General features: G+C 38.5%; 1 non-coding gene across 1 annotated transcript; it reads right to left on the bottom strand.

Annotated features, from left to right (window-relative positions):
- Positions 1 to 990: 990 nt before the first annotated feature.
- Positions 991 to 1,097, bottom strand: LOC148562608 (small nucleolar RNA R71). Its single transcript, XR_015887139.1, has one exon. It is a non-coding gene; the product is annotated as a small nucleolar RNA R71 (small nucleolar RNA).
- Positions 1,098 to 7,445: the final 6,348 nt, after the last annotated feature.

The following is a 7,445-nucleotide window of genomic DNA, read 5'->3' as shown; positions in this document are numbered from 1 at the left end:
TCATGCGTGCAACGTGGGAACCCATGCGTTGCACTTGAAGATGAAACAGGGGTCAATTATGCTAAATGGAGCTATGCGTTGCACGTGGAGGATGGTGCATTGCACTTGGAGCATCAAACAGAGATCAATTACACCAAGAAAAGGTCATGTGTTGTACGTGGGAGACTATGCATACAACATACCAAATCGGCCACTCCCAGGGGCCTTAATTCTCTCATCAAGTTCTCTAATTCTTCAAATACTTAAGTGATTAACTCAAGACTTAACATAAGCCCATGAAATCAAGCATTAATTTGTGTTATTGGCGGAGATTAACCAAGATTGACATCAAACCGGTTAATTGACTGCCTATATTAGACCTTTATTTTTCTGTCTTTTTAATTTTTCATCTTATCCAAAATTTCATTCACTGTGACGTTGAAAATTCTACCTTTCCTATTTGCTTTTTATTGCTTTTTCATGCAGAGAAATAAAGACAAATAACCTCTCTTGTTTGATCCAGAAATTGAGCGAACTCTTCACTAATTAAGGAAGAAATCTAAAATTCAAGAAGAGAAAATTCTGGAGGAGGAAATTCAAGAGGAACTTGAGCAAGAAAGCATAGAAAACAACAATTTCAATGCAAAGAGGACTCTTGGAGACTTTGTTACCCCCACAAGTAATAGTTATGGGAGTAGCATAGTGAGACCCATTGTGGAGGCAAACAACTTTGAGTTGAAGCCTCAACTCATCTCTTTGGTGCAACAAAATTGCTAATTTAGTGGGAGTCCTCAAGAAGATCCTAATTTGTTCACCTCTACCTTCCTACAAATATGTGACAGGTCAAAATCAATGGTGTCTCTATTGAAGCATATCGCTTAATGTTGTTCCCATTCTTTGTAAGGGATAGCGAAGCAGTGGTTTAAAACTCAACCAAAGGAGAGCATTGCAACATGGGATGATTTGGTTAATAAGTTCTTAACTAAACTTTTTCTCAACCCAGAGGTTAAAAAGTTTAGACATGATATCCAAACTTTCACTCAGAAAGATGGAGAATCTCTCTATGAAGCTTGAAAAAGGTACAAAGAAATATTGAGAAAGTGCCTCCAAAATATGTTTGCTGATTGGGTGCAACTCCAAGTCTTTTATGATGGACTCACTGGTGCGGATTTTGCAATCCATAACTTACTGGCAAGTGCACCAGGTCGTACCAAGTAATACCTCAGGTGAGTGAAGGTCGATTCCATGAAGATTGATGGACCAAGCAACAATGGCTGATTGATTCACTTAGTCAGACAAGCAGAAAAGAGTGTTTTGGGTTTCAATTTGCATCAAACAGTAATTCAAGAAAGCAATTATTAAATTTGGTGTGAAAACTATATAAGAGAACAGTTAAGGTTTCAGAGATATTTATTTTTCCGGATTAAAAATTCTTAATAACTATTTTAATCATACAAGATTCAATTCATGGCAAATGGTAATTGACTAAACTCTAATTCCTTAGTAATTTAGTCTTCTCTAACCTAATCAACCACCAATTCCTTTGTCACTTAATGTAGATTAAAGGTTTAGGTCCAATTCTAGTTTATTAGCTACAAAACCCTAATTACCCAAATATAAGATGATTATATATCACATATCACGTTAAGTCCAGGCAATTAGTGATTTAGGAGGAATTACTTTGAAGCTGATATTCAAGTGAGTTAACTTTTCCAAGAATCAACAAGAATTTATGTAGAAAAAGAGTTATCTTCCAATACACTCAAATTCATAAGGTAAAGAACGAAAGTAATCCTTGAATGAAAATCAGTGCATTAATTAAAATAGAGTGACAATAGTATTAATCCATAGAATAAACAGAGCTCCTAACCTTAACAGGGGAGGTTTAGTTGCTCATGGCTCAGAGAAAAGCTAGGGTTCCAAAAGTGTGTAAAGTGTAGAATGAGCCACCGAGGAGAAGAAGGAGCCCGGAGGACTAAATCTTTTCCCTTTTATATCTAACCTAATTGATTTGAAAATTAAATAAAATAAATAAAATAAAATAATATCTTAACCCTAAAAGATTGTGTTTGATAATAATAATAATAACCAAAAGAAAACAAAATAAATTAATTATTATAAAAATCTTCTATGGATGAAGCCCTTTCCTTGAAGTCCAAAACGCGATGCTGGCACTAAATACCAGACTCAGCGTTTAGCACCGAGGAGGCAGAGAGGGTTGTGGGCGTTGCGATCTTCCTGGTGTTAAACACCAGGCTCGGCATTTAGCGGCACTAGTGTGTGGTTGTTGCACGAATTACGAAGCTCCTGGCGCTAAACGCCAGGTCGGGGCGTTTAGCGCCAACTAACTAGAGGCCTTGCACACATCATGAGATGCCTGACGCCAAATGCCAGGCTTAGCGTTTGGCGCCAGTTTAGCAACTTCACTTTTTTTCTGTACAAACTCTGCCAAACTTACCCGAATTTTTTCTGAAACAAATATAACCATAGTGCGCCTCAAAGTAGCATCCAAATAGGCTTCAAATACTAAAATCTCAATAAAACTTAATAAATTCATATCTAAAATAATAAGAAAATAAAGAACAGTTGCTCACGCATCACAACACCAAACTTGAATTGTTGCTTGTCCTCAAGCAACTAAAAACAAATTTAAACTGAGAAGTGGAATTGCCTGAGAACTGATCTTTCAATTAACCTCCTGTCTCTTCTCTTAGTAGGGTTAATGACACTGTGATCCTGAACAGTTTCGGCATTTCACTATCCTTTGGAGCTCAGGAATGTTAATGTTCCTCAGAACTAGAACTCGGATAATATTATGAATTCTCTTTCTTTTTAACTGCTGATTAATCCTTGAACACAACTTTTTCTTTTGTTCTTTTCTTTGGTGCTTTGTACCTTGAGCCTAGCCGTGACTCTAAATATTTTTTCTCAAGCTTTACTTGACATAAAAACACCACAAGCACTTAATTGGGGAACTCTTTGAGTTCTAATTTTTTTTTTTTAATTTTTTCCAGTCAGTGGTGCCCAGAGCCTTTGGCATACTCTTTATTGGCACTTGGTCTCGATTCTAAGTGCACTGTCTCAGGAATCCCTTGACACAGTCACACCACAAACATATGGCTAGAAAATTAACTTTTTGAGCTTTTGATCATATTTAACCTTCCTAGCCATTGATGCTTAGAGCCTTGGACCTTGTTTTTTATTTTCTTTTTCTTTTTGCTGTTTCTTTTTCTTCAAGGATTAATTTCTTGTTTAATTTAGAGCATTCATAATACTTCTCTAAATTCCTGTATGTCAGGAATTAACAACCTTAACTCCAATGTCAAATATACACTATTCTATTCATACATCCAAAACCACAGATAAATACCACCACATCAAGATAAATAAGACAACTCAAAATATATAAGCTCAAGTTCTCATGCATTATACCACCTCTTCTCTTTTTCTCTTTTCTTTTTTTTTTCAGATTCAAGCTTAATGGCTAATACATGAGACAATTTTTTCAATCAAAATAAAAATACTAAAATAAACAACTAGAAATAAAAAGACTTAAATTGCTACTACTCATGCAAAAGGATTAAAAACAAACAGTAAAAAATAGGAAATAATAACTGAAAACAGAAAATAAGGAAAATATCAATAAAAGAACTAAACCACCTCAGTCATGGTGGATGCCTCCTCCTGGGAATCCTCTAGGAGCTCCAAAATCACACCTCAACTGCTCCATCTCCCGCTGCTGGCGCTGCTGCTCCTCCATAAGCTGTTGAAAGAGAGCAGAGTGGCCTTCAAAGTCCATCCTCAGCTAATTAACAAATGATGCCAGATGCCCAATGGATGATGTCAACTGATCCCAATAATTCTGTAGAGGAAAATAGTATCTCTGGGGCATCTCAGGCTGCTGTGGCTGAGGTGGGGGAGCCGGCTCTTCTCTTGGGACTCTAGCATACTCCCGAGCACACTCCATAGTCTTCTTGGAGATGGGTCGCTCAATGTGGATGAGGGTGTCATGGTTAGTCCGCACCCTAGCAGCCTCACAGAGGTGGAAGATCAGATGTGGGAACACTAGTCTGGCACTGGTGGAGGCGTTCGAAGCTGCACTATAAATCTCTTGTGGAATCATCCACTCCACCTCCACCTCATTACCGAGTATGATACAGTGAATCATCACTGCTCGATCCATGGTCACCTCAGAACGGTTGCTCATCAGGATGATAGAGCGTTGAATAAACTCCAACCATTCCCTAGCAATCGGCTTTAGGTCGTGCCGTCCCAACTGGCTAGGCTGCCCCCTCTGAATTGAGCCTCCACTGAGCTCCCGATAGGCTTATATCCGCTAAAATTTGCTCCACACTCTTGTCATGGTTGACTTGCTCAGTGTAGGACTCATCATCATCCCCGGTCTATAGTAGGCAGAGTGTATCTCTCACAATCTGTGGATTGAAGTCAAGTACTCGTCCTTTGACCATGGTGCGCCAGTTCTTAGGGCTGAGGTTTACGACATGCACATGCTTGTAAGTCATCCAAGCATTGGTGTAAAATTCTTGAACCATGAGTTAGCCCACCTCAGTGACTGGGTTGCACAATGTGCCCCAGCCCCGCCTCTGTATCTCTGCTTGTATTTTCGGGTACTCGTCCGACTTTAGATCAAATCGAACCTCTGGAATCACCTTTTTTTGCCCGGTAATCTCATGAAATTGCTCTTCATGGACCTTAGAGCTAAACCGGTGTAACTCATAGGGACTAGTCACTGGGGTCTTCTCCTTCCTCTTCCTAGAGGATGACTATCTATCCTTGGGTGCCATAGAAAATTTTGAAAAGGAGAAAGCGGCGCGGCCACACCAAACTTAGAAAGTTGCTCGTCCCCGAACAAGGAAAAAAAGAGAATATAGAGAAAGAGGGGGTAAAAATGGTGGGGGAGAAAGGAAGATAATGGGAATATAAAAATTGTGGAGGGTGGATTGGTGAATAGAAAATGGTGTGCGAAAGGAAAAGGGTAAAAGAGGGGGAGTGTGAAGTGAAACTTTGTTGTGTGAAAAAGAAGAGGTGAAAGGGGGGTATAAATAGGAGGGGAAGGGGAGGAGAAGGTAAAAAAATTGAATTGAAATAAATGGGGAGGGGGGTAACGGTTGGCAGGGGATGGGAAAGAGAGATTTGGAGAATAGATGTGATGTGATTGGGGAATAGGAGGTATGGTTGGTGGGAAAGAGAGATACGAGGGAGTGGGACCCACAGGTTTTCACCTTTTCAAATTTCAAACCCCTGCCAAAGTAACCGTTTGGGCGCTGTAGCGCCAGCCTCGGCATTTAGCGCCGCAAGTGCGTCTTCATCATTTTTTTGGCAGGATGGCCTGGCGCTAAACACCCAGGTCTGCACTTAGCGTCAAGGAGGCAGAGATTAATTTTTTACATTGTATCACCATTGGCGCTAAACCCTAATTCCTTAGTAATTTAGTCTCCTCTAACCTAATCAACCGCCAATTCCTTTGTCACTTAATATAGATTAAAGGTTTAGGTTCAATTCTAGTTTATTAGCCACAAAAATTCTAATTACCCAAATATAAGATAATTATATGTCACATATTACGTTAGTCCAGGCAATTAGTGATTTAGGAGAAATTACTTTCAAACTGTTATTCAAGTGAGTTAACTTTTCCAAGAATCATGTAGAAAAAGAGTTATCTTCCAATACACTCAAATTCATAAGGTGAAAAACAAAAGTAATATTTGAATATAAATCAGTGCATTAATTAAAATAGAGTGACAATAGTATTAATCCCTAGAATAAACAGAGCTCCTAACCTTAACGGGGGAAGTTTAGTTGCTCATGACTCAAAAAAAAGCTAGGGTTCCAAAATGTGTAAAGTGTAGAATGAGCCATCAAGGAGAAGAAGGAGCCCAGAGGGCTAAATCTTTTCCCTTTTATATCTAACCTGATTGATTTAGAAATAAAATAAAAGAAATAAAATTAAAAAAATATCTAAACCCTAAAAGATTGTGTTTGGTAATAATAATAACCAAAAGAAAACAAAATAAACTAATTATTATAAAAATCTTCTACGGATGAATCCCTTTCCTTGAAGTCCAAAACGCGGTGCTGGCGCTAAACGCCAGACTCGGTGTTTAGCGTCGAGGAGGCAGAGAGGGTTGTGGGCATTGCATTCTTCCTGGTGCTAAATGCCAGGCTCGGCGTTTAGCCTGGCGTTTAGCGCCAGTAGTGTGTGGTTGTTGCACAAATTACGAAGCTCCTGGCGCTAAACTCCAGATTGGGACTTTTAGCGCCAATCAGCCAGAGGCCTTGCATAGTTGCATGCATCACGAGATGCCTGGCGCCAAACGCCAGACTTAGCGTTTGGCGCCAGCTTGGTAGCTTCGCTTTTTCTTCTTTTTCTTCTGCATGAACTCTGCCAAACTAGCCCAGATTTTTTCTGAAACAAATAAAACCACAATGCATCTCAAAGTAGCATTCAAACAGGCTTCAAATACTAAAATATAAATAAAATTTAAATTCATATCTAAAATAATAAGAAAATAAAAAAAAGATACTCACGTATTACTCACCTCGCCTCTAAAACTTTGTTTGATTCTTCAGCTAGAGGATCCATACATATGAAGACCACTAAAAAAGCCTTGAAGTTGATTGAGATTGTGGCTAACAATAAATATTTATACTTCTTTAAAAGAACAATGAAGAGAGGTGTGATGGAATTGGATACTTGGACACTCTTTTGGCACAAAACAAGGCTATGTCACAATAAATCAGTGCAATCACCAAGCATCTAGGACATTTACAAGTTTTTGCAATAGGAACCCAAGACCTCACATATGAGGACCATCAAAGTGAAGTTTCTGAGTCTTTCAATCAAGAGCAACCCTTTGTTGAGCAAGTTAATTACATGAAAAATTTCTCTAGATTATACAATGACCCTTTTCTAAAATCTACAACCCTGGATAAAGGAATCACCATAACTTTGGCTGGAAAAATCAAAATCAAAGAACCAATAATCTCAATACCTTCAACAACCCTCACCTTTCATAAACACCTCCCAGACAGCCACCACAAAAACCGCAAAAAATACTATCTGAAAAATTCCTTAGAAAAAATCACCCAACATACATCCATATTTATATATCCAAAGAAGTACCAATTTCATGGAAGAAACCTCCAATTTTATACAAGAAACTAGAGCCACTTTTAAGAACTAAGAGGCCTCCATCAGAAATTTAGAGGTGCAAGTAGTTCAACTTGCATAGCAATTTGTTGAAAATCCACAAATACTTTTTTCAGTTATACAATTCTAAATTTTAGGAAAGAGTGCAAACCTATTAATTTGAGAAGTAGAAATATGGTGGAAAAAGAAGTCATGGAAGATGCCAACAAGAAGCACTCTGAGAAAGTTATGGATAACTCCATTCCACAAGATGCACAAGCCTCTGATTCTCCGATTCAAGCTCACAAAGGGAAAG

The sequence above is a fragment of the Arachis ipaensis genome, chromosome B6 (genome assembly GCF_059453495.1).
Source record: "Arachis ipaensis isolate K30076 ecotype BB chromosome B6, ASM5945349v1, whole genome shotgun sequence".
NCBI lineage: Eukaryota > Viridiplantae > Streptophyta > Magnoliopsida > Fabales > Fabaceae > Arachis > Arachis ipaensis.
This window is presented reverse-complemented; position numbering and strand designations above follow the sequence as displayed.